General features: G+C 43.6%; 1 protein-coding gene and 1 long non-coding RNA gene across 6 annotated transcripts in view; one reads left to right on the plus strand and one right to left on the minus strand.

Moving 5' to 3' along the window:
- Positions 1-13614, plus strand: part of PPFIA2 (PTPRF interacting protein alpha 2) — a 293474-nt gene that overhangs the window by 142321 nt on the left and 137539 nt on the right. The gene's annotated exons all lie outside the window — the stretch shown is intronic.
- Positions 5743-11325, minus strand: LOC307225478. Its single transcript, XR_013843031.1, has 3 exons — positions 11209-11325; positions 6342-6490; positions 5743-6261 (listed from the first exon to the last, which is right to left on the minus strand). It is a non-coding gene; the product is annotated as an uncharacterized lncRNA (long non-coding RNA).

Below are 13614 nucleotides of genomic sequence, written 5' to 3' on the forward strand. Positions count from 1 at the left end.
TCCTCTGGTTATTGGATCCCTTCCTCGTCCATGACCTTTGCAGTGCATTACAGCAATCTGTTCTGGAGCCCATACTGCTTCCAACAGGATTTCTACTTCAGGTCCATATTTCAAGGCCTTCCCGTGGGCTCCGATTAGACCTCTTTCTTTCCATAGAGCTCCATGTGCATGCAGGGTTAAGAAGGCATATTTAGAATCAGTATAGATGTTTGCCTTACATCCAGCTGCCAATTGCAGAGCTCTAGTTAAACCTATAAGTTCAGCTTTTTGTGCTGAGGTGCCAGCAGGCAAAGCTTCAGCTTCCACAACTTCCTCATTAGTGACTACAGCATATCCTGCTCGTCTGGCACCTTCATGCAGGTAACTGCTACCATCAGTATAATATACAACATCTGGATTTTTCAATGGCTCATCTTTCAGATCGGGTCTACTGGAATAAACTTCATCCATTATTTGGAGACAATCATGTGATTCTTCATCATCTACCTCTGGTAGGGGCAGCAAAGTCGCTGGATTGAGCATATTCACTACTCGTAGATGAATCCTGGGATTTTCACACAATAGGCCTTGGTATCTAGCCATCCTTGGGTTCGTTAGCCAATAACTACCCTTATATTCCATGAGTGTCAGAACAGCATGAGGTACATTCACATACATCGTCTGGCCAAAGGTAAATTTATCAGCTTCTTTGACAAGGCTTGCAGTGGCCGCTACTGCCCTTAGGCATGGAGGCCATCCTTTTGCTACTGAGTCCAATTGTTTAGACAAATAAGCTACTGGACGGTTCCAACTTCCTAATCTCTGGGTCAGGACTGCCGCTGCAATCCCATTCTGTTCATGTACATACAGCTGAAAGGGTTTTTCCGAATTAGGCAATCCAAGGGCTGGGGCCTCCATAAGTCGTTGTTTGATAACTAAAAAGGCTTGTTTCTGCTCAGGTCCCCATACAAATGGGTCCTTTTCTGCACCTCGAGTGCTTTCATGTAAGGGCTTGGCCAGACTGCTGAAATCAGGTATCCATAGTCTACAAAACCCTGCTGTTCCCAGGAATCCTCTAAGTTGTTTTCTTGTGGTAGGTTCTTTGATAAGGCAAATAGCTTCTTTCCTCTCTGGTCTCAATGCTCGTTGTTGGTGTGAGATGTCAAAGCCCAAATATTTGACCTTTTCTAAACATAACTGTGCCTTTTTCTGGGAAACTCGGTAGCCAGCTTCCCAGAGCAAGTGGAGCAGTTCCTCTGTCCCTTCTTTACAGGTATCAAAATCCTTTGCCGCTAGTATAAGATCATCCACATATTGCAGAACCACCTTTTCTCCCGGTATTGAGGGGTAACTTGTTAGATCCTTCGCCAAGGCAGTGCCAAATAAAGTTGGGGAATTTTTGAATCCCTGGGGCAATCTTGTCCAGGTTAGCTGGCCTTTTGTTCCTGTCAAAGGGTCTTCCCACTGGAAGGCAAATATAGGTTGGCTCTGTGGTGCCAGCCGGCAACAGAAGAATGCATCTTTCAAGTCCAATACAGTAAAAAATGTTGCTTCTGGTGGGATCAAACTCAGCAAGGTATATGGGTTTGGTACATTTGGGTGCAAGGTCTCGATAGCCTGGTTTACGAGCCTCAAGTCCTGTACTGGCCTGTATTCATCTGTCCCAGGTTTTCGAACAGGCAAAAGGGGTGTGTTCCATTCTGATTGGCAGGGCTTAAGCAGACCATATTTTAATAGGCGGTCCAAATGTTTCTGGATGCCCTCTGCTGCTCGCCGGGGTAAGGGATATTGCTTTACAGATACAGGGGTAGCCATAGGTTTTAGGGTTACTACAATTGGAGCTATATTCTTAGCCATTCCTGGTGGGCTATTTTCGGCCCATACTCCTGGTGGCACCTGTAGAGTTCGGAGGAGCTTGTTTAATTCTGTATCTAATGTGGGTTGGACTTGCAAGGCTGACATTAGGCGCCATGATTGTTCCTTAGGTACTGAGAGGGTAATTATTCCTGCTGCTTTTGATGGCAGTTTCATTTCTGGACCTCGAGGAGTGAAGGTGATTTGGGCCTGCAATTTGGACAGCATATCTCTGCCTAAGAGAGGTATTGGACACTCAGGTATATACAAAAACTGATGGGTTAAACGATGTCCCCCAATCTGGCATTCCAAAGGTTGGAGGAAAGATCTCTTAGCTGACTGTCCAGTGGCACTTTTAATGACTACACTCTTGGATGCCTTTTTCTGCAATAGTTCTGGGAGTACTGAGTATTCAGCCCCAGTATCAATCATAAAGTCTATTAAATGGCTCCCTAATTGAATCGTGACCGTGGGCTCCTGGAAGCCTAACTTTATGGAGTCCGGTCGTTCCTAGTCTTGGGTAAAATCCTCTTCTGCCAGTCCAATGAAATTGTCTCTACTCCGTCCTTGTCCAGGTCTCTGATATCTTCCATCTCGGATCATTCCCCGTCCCCGTCCCTGGTTTCTTGGGCCGGAGCCTGGGCCTGGGCCTGGACCTGGGCGTACTTCTTCCAACCTCAAGGGTTCAGGACACTCCCGCTTCCAGTGACCCTCCTTCTTGCAATTTGCACATTGATTCCTTCCCAGTGGTGGATTCTTTCCCCGTCCTCTCCCTCCATTTAAGGGGCGGTAATCTTGCTTCACTGCTGTGGCTAGCATTACCATCTTTTCCTTCTGCCACTTCTTCTTCTCTTGTTTCTCAGCCTCATCCCTATTCCGATAAACTCGGCGTGCAATGGCCATAATTTGGCTCATCAGCATCCCTTCCCATCCTTCTGATTTCTGAATTTTCTTACGAATGTCAGAAGCGCACTGGGCCACAAATGTAGCAGTAATCATTCTGCTGTTTTCAGGGGCTTCAGGGTCAAAAGGAGTCCATATACGATAGGCTTCCTGCAGCCTCTCTAAAAAGTCTCCCGGACTCTCATTTGGTTTCTGTTCTACTTCTGAGACTTTAGACATATTAGTGGGCTTCTGGCATGCCCTGCGGATACCTTGCACAAGTGTCTGGCGGTAGGTGGTAAGTCTGGCCAGGTGAATTGCATTGTTTGGATCCCAATTAGGATCTTCCAAGGGAAAGTTGTCCTGAAGATGACGATCAATATTAAAAATATTTCCCACTCTGGCCTGCTCACGCAAATATATCTGTGCCTTTTCAATTATGTCTCTCCTTTCCTCAGTGGTGAAAAGAGTATTTAGGAGCTGGCGACAATCTGTCCAAGTAGGACTATGAGTATTTACTATTGAAGTCACCAAGTCCATCATAGCCTGAGGTTTTTCTGCGAAAGATGGGGTGTGTGTTTTCCAATTCATCAGATCCGTAGTCGTGAATGGAATATATTGCAGGGTCGAAGTTCGAGGTGGCCGTGGTCCGGGTTGCCCGTTAACCAGCACAGGCTCCTCAAGTGCATCAAATACTCTTCTAAGAGGGGCTACTACGTGACCTTTTTCTTCACTTTGCTCTAGGGGCCTCAAATCATAGGGGATAGTATTTGTCCCAAGGCGTTCTTTTAGCAGCTTTATACGCCTGGCTGTATTGCTTGCTGACCGATCAAGGTCTCCCTGTAACTTCTGTAATATTTCTCTAGGACTTGGATGTACAGGGGTTTGGGGTAGGCAATCAGTTGTTCCACTAAAGGAGACTGTAGATGGAGGTCTATTAGGAGTCACAGGTGGAATAACCACTTCTGCTTGGGCTTTATTATAGGACTCCAATGCCTCCTGAAGATATTTATCATAATCTATCAAGGAATCAAGCTCTGTGACTCCACCCCCATTATTCATTCCAGTTTCTTGCCTTGGGGTTACAACTGGTGGAGTGTTTGGATTAGGCTCCCTTCGATGTGGAGCATAGGGTGGAGGTGGAAGCACCTCTTCCTCTGGTCCCTCAAAAATGGGTTTGAGTTTATTTGGCAAGATTCCTTTCCTAGCTTCGGCTTTTACAGCCAATAATTTGCATCGTTTGACTTTGCATTCCCTTATCCATGGAGGATTTTTATTTAATGTGCTCAGCCAAGAATCTATATATGAAAATTGTTCTGGGCACCCTCCAGTTTCTTTGGTGATATCAGACCAAAGTTTGCTTACTAAATTTATATCAAAGGTTCCCTGAGATGGCCATCCAGTATTGTATTTCGGCCATTCTAATTCACATAACGTTCTCAAGCGCTCTGGCGTCATTTTGACTCCATATGCCCCTGAGAAGGCTTTCTTAAAATTATTTAACATACATTCAAGAGGTGTATTTCCCCCCTTTGAACCCCCAATTCCCATTGTATGGCCCTGTGAAGTATCCACTCAGTCACACACACATGCGCTTTGTGAGGTTTCTCGCCTAGTGAAGTCGCCTTACTAGGAACCGGAGTACTACTCACTCCACACTCAGGTCAGCTACAAATTGCTCTGTACTTTCTCACACATACAATGCGCTGGATACTTCACCACACTCTACCTCCCAACCTTTCCCTACACCAGATCACCATCTGATGTACCCAGCCACCTAGCGTACTCAGTTCCCCTTTACTGAGACGCAGAAGTTTGATCAAGACTTCTCTTCCTCCCAATTAATTGGAGGGCCAAAACCCCTTTGTGCACTTACCCTTGAGAAATTAAAATAGTAATTTATTTGTCAGACAAATAAATATGAGGCACAGTGGTATATGGTTACCAAGCTCTGGCCTGGCCTCTTGCCATTCTGGCCAGCACTTATATTTCCTTAATCCAGCCCCCTTGCTCCTCCTGTGGCTGCCTCTGTCCAATCAGCCTGGTTGAAATTCCTATTGGCTGTTTGCTAGAGCCAATCACAAAAGATACACCCATTTCCTTCTTGCCCTTTTATGGAAATCAAAAAGCTATATATTCTTCTATCTATAAATGACAAATAAGTAGTAATATATCTTACATGTGTCTCAACAAGGAATCTTAATTACCAGCTCACCTCTTGCCCTCCTTGCCCTATTGCCTTCCAAAACAGATAATTAATCTTGAATTTTTATCTTATGCATGTCAAGGATTGAGTTCACATCAACATTGAGAGATCTCCTTCATTTGAAGGTTTCTAAACAAAAGGCCTGACAACCATATTTCAGGAGCGCTCGATGGCGTCTTCTGTCTGACAAGGGGGGTCTGGTGCCTGATGGCCCCTGTGATCTCTTCCAACTATATGAAATAAGAATCTAGCATTTCTTAAATCCTTTGCATAATTATATTTAAACTAATATATTTAATACATAAATAACCTTTTAAAAGGAAAAGAAATCTTAAAAGGATCTTAGTTTAAGAAACAAACAGCTTTTGAAAAGTCTTCCCAGAAAATGTTCTGTTTCTACCAGCTAGATGCTTTTTCACTGCTCTTGACCTTCTTAACCTTAGGAAGAAGATATGGCTCATTTTACTATTTATCCACCCTTAATTTGTAGGGTCAGTGTAACCTTGGCTGTCAGCCTGTAATTCCCTTTTTACGACTTTGAGAATTGTTTTCTGCTATAAATCAGGGGGGCCCCTTGTCTAGGAGTAAAAATATCTTGTCAAGGTTTTTAGGCAACTGGTCTTCTAAGACTGGTCTTTTAAGATACAGGCCCTGATTAAACATATAAGCTTTAATAAAAATGCAGGCTTATGATTAGATGCCTCAGTCCAAGACATCTGGGAGGCACCATATTAGCAAAGGCTGAGTTAAACTTTTTAATCATTGAGGGGTTTTTTTCCAATATAAAAAATAAAATCAAGTGGTATATAGATTTTATGAGATAAAATAATAATAAAATAAAAGCAGCAGCTTTGCTGCCGCTGCTGCCACCTTTGCAAACTCAATAATGTGAAGCAGCAGTAATGAAAAATCAGCATCCATTTCTTTCTTCTCCAAGTGTGTGTGTGTGTGTGTGTGTGTATCAGGAAACTGTGCATCATTCCCTGAAAGCCTCATCTGTGGCTCCTGTGTCACTAGTTGAACTAACAGCTGGTGGAAGGAAACCTTCTTTTTCTCAGAATACCATGCATTGGCTCATTAGATGGGCAGTGTGTGAACACAGCTACCAGCAGGTGGGGTTATCCTTTCTTTGATTTTCCTTTCTGATCTCCATATTTACAAATTAATCCACTCATTTGTGGGGTTGCTCAACAGTCTGGTGGTGTCCCTCTGTTAAGAAAATGCTAAACCAGAGCAAATTAAGCTGCTTAAAGAGCGCATTAGTGAGTCATCAAATATACTTCCCTGTGTAAAGATCACTCGCATCATGTTAAGATGTTTCCAGTTTCATTGTGATGCACCTGAAATTGCGAAGAAAGAATTGCTCCCAAGTCTGGTCCCCTTTCCTCCCTCTTGTTTCCTGCTCCTTCCACTGCCATACCTTCCACACTTTTACTGCTTCCTTGTTCTGTCCAATTTGAAGAGATCGCATTTGGTGCCTAGTGCCTGTGATGAGGTGAACTTCTTGTTTTTTTTATGAAACGGAAAGAAGCCAGGTCTTCTGGGTTAAGCAGAGGGAGAAGATGTAGCCTAGAATCAGAAAGGACCCTGAGATGTTATAAGGGTTCTGCTTTGTCTCCCTTTCCCTCACTTTTTCCACTTTCTGCCCAGTCCTTCAATCAAATTTGTTTGTGTCCTAGCCTCGCATCAACCTGTTTTCTCCATGAATGATAAGAATGTAAGAAAAGACCTGCTCAATCAGCCCAAAGACCCATCTAACCCAGGTCTCTGTTTCCACAGCAGCCAGCCAGATGCTCATGGGAAACCTCCAAGCAGAGACAAAGTGTAATTGCATCTGTCCCAGCAACTGGCAGTCAAAGGCAAAACATGGAGATAGAAATAGCAATTGTGGCTAGTAGCCATGGATAATCCTTCACAAATATGTCTTATTCTCTCTTTTAAAGTCATCCAAGTTAGTGGCTATCACGGTCTCTTGTAAAGGTTTTGTGCTGTCTCTCTTTCTGCTAAAGTTGACAGAACTCTCTTATCTGACCCATCCCCTTTCTCCCCCATATTAAACTTGTATTTCTCTTTGCACCTCTCCCTAGCTAGCTAGCTTCCTTCCCTCCCACACCTCCCCCTTCTCCCACAGCAATATCTGTGGAACAAGATGCAAAATTATACTGGGAAAATTGTGTCGGCTGTCAAGAAACAAGTAACCATGATTGATAGCATGAATCCCTTCTGTAACTTATTTCCAACTAACTTCATGTTTGACAAATAGAAATGCCTTTCGTAAGTAAGGATTGTTGTTATACTTCATAGGCATCAAAATGTTTGATGCTTGAGGGCTGTTATTTGTGAGTGGTGGGGTTTTTTTGTGGGGGTTTTTAGGATCATGTACAATCAGTAGGAGACAGGCGTTCCAAATCTATAACTCGTAGAAGACAAGGGCACACAAGGCATTACGAAGAGTGCCAAATTATAGGACCTCCCTCAGGTGGCAAGTGGGGTTTCTCCAACTTTCATAAAAAGCCAATTGGTAGCAGAAGAGTTTAAGCAGAAGAGTTAACAGGCCTGTATGTTTCATTAATCAAATGTTACTTGTTTGTCCACACATGGAACCACAAGGGTATGACATTTGAGATTTTTTAAACCAAAGTTGTCGTATGTAGTGGGGGATATTGCCCTGCACCTTAGTTACCTGAATTCCAGGGAATTTGCTAGAAACACCGAGTTCCAATATAGGTTCAAAATAAATTTGTGTCTGTATACATCATCAAAACATGGTTGAAATGCAAAATGGCTTTGTGATTTGAAATAGTCATACCTTGGAAGCCGAATGGAATCCGTTCCGGAAGTCTGTTCAACTTCCAAAATGTTCAGAAACCAAGGCACAGCTTCTGATTGGCTGCAGGAAGCTCCTGCAGCCAGTCGGAAGCCACTGAAGCCACGTCGGGCGTTCGAGTTCCAAAGAACGTTTGCAAACCAGAACACTCACTTCCAGGTTTGTGGTGTTTGGGAGTCAAAACGTACAAGTGCCAAGGTACGACTGTGTTAAGATGCAGGATTACAGGATAGAAGAATAGACACAGGCCCCCACAGTGCCTGGACCAACAGCTTGACTTGTTTTATGATACAGGCAGAGTCAGGAAACATTGCTGTATAAGGATCAGGGCGTGGTGTTACGGAGCTGCAAGGCTGAAATGAAGACTTTGATGAACCAGAAGTGGATCTAGGCTAGAAACATTCCTATTCTTAAGTCTCCCTGTTCTTATAATAGGGAATCTTTGGGGCTATTAATGGGAGATGGTGGACTGTAGTGACTTATGCTGAAGAGACAGGGATGGCTCTGTGTTGTGGGTAAGCATGAGCGGTGCTGTCACTGGTTGACTTTTGAAGCTGTTGATGGAGGTGGTATTGATACGTGCTTAGATTTTATCAATTTTTGTTCTTGCGTATTTGTTCCTTTGACACCTTTTTGTGTGTGTGACAGTATCAACATTCTTGCTTGGTTGTTGACATTTGAGTAGCGAGTTATTCCAGTGTTTTGACATTTTGTTGTTTTTTCTAAGCTTCTTTTGTGACGAGAAGGAAAAGGGAAGAAAGCTTCCCACCTACATGTTATGTACCTGAATCACAGCATTTCTGAGGGATGTATTAAAGGAAAGTTTTTGATGGTGGCATTGAAAGCATATCCAGCTATATCTATCTATGTATATAGCATGTATTTGGGCTGTTCATTTTGAATGTATTCCTGTTTAGCTTATTGTAAATTTCAATCCATTTTTGTACGGGTACATAACTTTATTTTAGGAGCAGCATTCTGATTATTAGTCAATGGAAGACAATCCAACACAGAATTAACAATTTGTGATTGTGAATTTTGAAGCATACCTCAGTCTATGACCACTAGAAGTTATTATTTGCTTCAGAATGCAGATGCCCTACACACAAGTAATTTGTGAATAGGGCTACTGCCTATCAAAGATGTAGAACTAGACATTGTCTTAAAGCAAAAGTCTTTTTGTTTGGCTCTGTTTTTACTTTTCTTTTACGGGAGTGAAACATTGGTTCAGTATTTTTTACATCAGGGCTACTATCCTATAATGCGTAAGCTAAGTCTAGCCATCTGTTGCCTACAAGTGGGGAATGAAGAGTTTGATCTCCACTAAATGGTTGGATAGATACTTGTTGGGGATATGCCACAAAAATAACTTATTGAACGGGGAGTGGGGGAGAGAGGGAGGCTGTAGGTTGTTTCTAATACTACATTTGTGGAGTCCAACTTGCACCACTGGACTTCTCCTTTCCCCACACTCATTCAAAATTGGCTCTGAAGGGTCCTCCTGATTTTGAGGTGTATGGGAAGCAGCAGAAGAGGAAAAATTCTATGTGCAAGTTGATGTCTGCTGCGCTAGCTGAGCAGCAGTGTTGGATATGACCTTGTGCATGTCGAGTTAATTACCACATGTTTTCTGCCATCATTTTATGAGCCCCTCTCTGTATAGCCATCAAGCTAACACTTCAAAGGACAGAATGCTCTGTCGCAACTTTATTAAAAGTTGCAGTTTTTCTTATTTTTTTCAAGGCAGCTTTTGTCAGAGACTCATGGCTATGAACGCCAAGCTCTGTTTTGCGCTCCCCCCCCAGTCCCAATATGGAAATATATGTAGTATTGCCTAATTAATGCAGTCAGTCTTTTTGTAGATCAGTTTTTTATGTGGGCATAAGCGTGGATAGTTTCTTGGGAGGTCTCCAAGAAAAGTCTTCCTCTGAATCATAAGCATCAATCTTGTATCACATTCTTACCTCTGACTAAGTACTGATTCGAAGCCTTGTGATTTTGAAAGTATGGGGATGACAGACACTAAAGTTTTCCATGTTTCTGTTGTAAGAAACCATATAGGGACACAGGACAAATCAGATGGGGGAGAGTAGCATGGAGGATATTTATGTGGATAAAAAGGACCTGGGAAACTTACTTTTCGTGACCAGAATATACAGTGCAAAGCAAGATACTTGCATGCATTTGCTTGTTTTACAGTACAGTCATACCTCGGGTTACAGACGCTTCAGGCTGTGCGTTTTCGGGTTGCTCACCACGCCAAACCTGGAAGTACTGGAACGGGTTACTTCTGGGTTTCGGTGCTCACGCATGTGCAGAAACACTAAATTGCACTTTGCGCATGCACACAAGCACCGAATCGCAACCTGCACGTGCACAGACATGGCGCTGCGGGTTGCGAACACTGCAGGTTGCAAACATGCTTCCCACACAGATCACGTTTGCAACCCGAGCGGCCACTGTATTCTATGCATATTTTCTACCACCAGGGAAAACGGCAGGAGGGGAAGGTGTTGCAGCCAAGCTGTAAGGACTGTGGGTGTCTCATAAGTATCTTTGGAGAATAAGATAAGGATTAGTATAGGAGAAGCAATGGTGGAAGGGGAGCTAAGGAGAAGCCGGGTTAAACGGGGCAAGTATGTATAACACAGGGACCACCAAACTGGAAAGGGAGAGGGATAGGATGAAGGAGAGAGGGAAGGAGAAAGAAGGGTGCAAGATGATGCAGGCATTCCTCCCCCCATCAGCTGTCCCCATTGATGGGTAAAAAAAGTATCAACATCATAATAATACTATAATAATTTATTGTTTATACCCTGCCCATCTGACTGGGTTTCCCCAGCCACTCTGGGCGGCTTCCAACCAAATATTAAAAACAATACAGCATCAAACATTTAAAACTTCCCTAAACAGGGCCGCATTCAGTTGTCTTTTAAAAGTAAAATAGTTGCTTATTGCCTTGACATCTGCTGGGAGGGCATTCCACAGGGCAGGCACCACTACTGAGAAGGCCCTCTGCCTGATTCCCTGTAACCTTGCAGCAAGGGAACCACCAGAAGGCCCTCGGCACTGGACCTCAGTGTCCAGGCTGCACAATGGGGGTGGACATGCTCCTTCAGGTATACTGGACTGAGGCCATTTAGAGCTTTAAAGGTCAGCACCAACACTTTGAATTGTGCTTGTAAACTTACTGGGAGCCAATGAAGATCTTTCAGGACTGGTGTTATATGATATTGGCGGCTGCTCCCAGTCACCAGTCTAGCTGCTGCATTCATCAGCAACTCCTGTGTTCACTCTCTGAGATAAGCTCTTTGCACCTCTCTGTTTGGAATGGAAAGGAAGGAGGGTGTCCAATGGTGACATGTGGGCATGAAATATGGGCACGCTTAAGCAGGCATGTTCAATGTTGGAGAGGATGAGGAAGTGCAAACAGGAACTGAACAAGAAGGGCAAACATTACCTTGTGTATTGTGGATTTCTGAAGGGATATTGACTGAGACATTTCATAGTCACCTTAGGTGGTACTGGCAGGCACAGTGGCACCTGTGGGCACTTGGTTGGCGACCCCATAAGTAAGAGGTTTTGAATCAAACAGGGGTTCTTAGAAGTAGTTCTAAGAATGTGGAGCAGAAAGGATGGAATCTTTTGAGGATGTAGAAGACAGTGGGAGGGAGACAGTGCTCCTGAAGGTAGGAGTCTATCAGTTGATGAAGATGATCATCCAAATGTCATAGACCAAATGGAGCAAACAGCACGCACACCTAGTGGTGGGAAGAAAAAATCCTTAAATAAGAGACACGGGGGAATGATTAATGGACTTCAATGTCTGTATACTAATGCGCAAAGCATGGGAAATAAACAAGATGAGCTTGAGCTCTTGGTACAGCAAACTAAATATGACATAATAGGCATCACTGAAACCTGGTGGGATAAGTCCCACGATTGGAATGTAATAATGGAGGGATACAATCTATTTCAGAGAAACAGACCAGACAAGAAAGGAGGAGGAGTGGCGTTATATGTCAGGGATGTGTATACCTGTGAAGAGATCCAAGATTTAGAACCTATAAGCCAAAGTGAGAGCATTTGGGTCAAAATTAAGGGAGAGAAGAATAACAGTGACCTCATTGTGGGAGTTTACTATAGATCCCCAAGCCAAACGGAGGACATAGATGATGCCTTCCTGGAACAGATGGCCAAGCATGCAAAAGGAAGGGAGATAGTAGTAATGGGGGACTTCAATTACCTGGATATTTGCTGGATGTCAAACTCAGCCAAGAGCATAAGGTCAAACAGATTCCTCACTGGCCTTGCAGACAGCTTCGTTGTCCAGAAAGTGGGAGAAGCAACAAGAGGAACAGCCATTTTAGATCTGGTCCTAACCAATGTTGATGACCTGGTTAGTGGGGTAGAAGTGGAAGGATCATTAGGCGCGAGTGATCATGCTCTTCTAAAGTTTACTATACAGCGGAAAGGAGCAGCCAAGCATACTAGGACTCAATTTCTTGACTTTAAGAAAGCCGACTTCATAAAACTTAGGGAAGTGCTGGGTGAGATCCCATGGACAGTAATACTAAAAGGAAAGGGAGTCCATGATGGCTGGGAGTTTGTTAAGAGGGAGATAGTAAAAGCACAACTTCAGGCAATACCAATGAGACAGAAACATGGAAGGTGCCTAAAGAAGCCAGGGTGGCTATCTAAAGATCTTTTAACTGAGTTAAGATTAAAAAAGGATGTGTACAAAAAATGGAAAAGGGGGGAAACCACCAAAGAGGAATTCAAACAAATAGCACTTGTAGACACAAAGTCAGAAAAGCTAAAGCACAGAATGAACTCAGGCTTGCTAGAGAGGTTAAAAGCAACAAAAAAGGCTTTTATGGGTATGCTCATAGCAAAAGGAAGAACAAACAAAGAAACAGCGGGGTCACTCAGAGGAGAAGCTGGTGAAATGCAAACAGGGGACACAGAAAGGGCTGAACTCCTCAATGCCTTCTTTGCCTCAGTCTTCTCCGATAAAGAAAACAATGCCCGACCTGAAGAATTTGGAGCAAATGATTCAGCAGAGGAAACACAGCCCAGAATAACTAAGGATACAAGAATACTTGGCTAGTTTAGATGTATTCAAGTCTCCAGGGCCAGATGAACTGCATCCAAGAGTATTAAAAGAACTGGCAGATGTGATCTCAGAACCACTGGCAGTCATCTTTGAGAATTCCTGGAGAACAGGCGAAGTCCCGGCAGACTGGAGGAGGGCAAATGTTGTCCCTATTTTCAAAAAGGGGGAAAGAGAGAACCCAAATAATTACCGCCCAGTCAGTCTGACATCAATACCAGGGAAGATTCTGGAGCAGATCATTAAGCAAGCAGTCTGTGAGCACCTAGAAAGGAATACTGTGATCACCAATAGTCAGCATGGATTTCTGAAAAATAAGTCATGTCAGACTAACCTGATCTCGTTTTTTAACAGAATTACAAGCCTGGTAGATGAAGGGAACGCAGTGGATGTAGCCTACCTTGATTTCAGCAAGGCATTTGACAAGGTGCCCCATGATATTCTTGTAAAGAAGCTGGTAAAATGCCGACTTGACTATGCTACCACTCAGTGGATTTGTAACTGGCTGACTGACCGAACCCAAAGGGTGCTCATCAATGGTTCCTCTTCATCCTGGAGAAGAGTGAGTAGTGGGGTGCCACAGGGTTCTGTCTTGGGCCCGGTCTTATTCAACATCTTTATCAACAACTTGGATGATGGACTCAAGGGCATCCTGATCAAATTTGCAGATGACTCCAAACTGGGAGGGGTGGCTAACACCCCAGAGGACAGGATCACACTTCAAAATGACCTTGACAGATTAGAGAACTGGGC

Source organism: Podarcis cretensis, assembly GCF_951804945.1.
Source record: "Podarcis cretensis genome assembly, chromosome: 10".
In the NCBI taxonomy this organism is placed as follows: domain Eukaryota; kingdom Metazoa; phylum Chordata; class Lepidosauria; order Squamata; family Lacertidae; genus Podarcis; species Podarcis cretensis.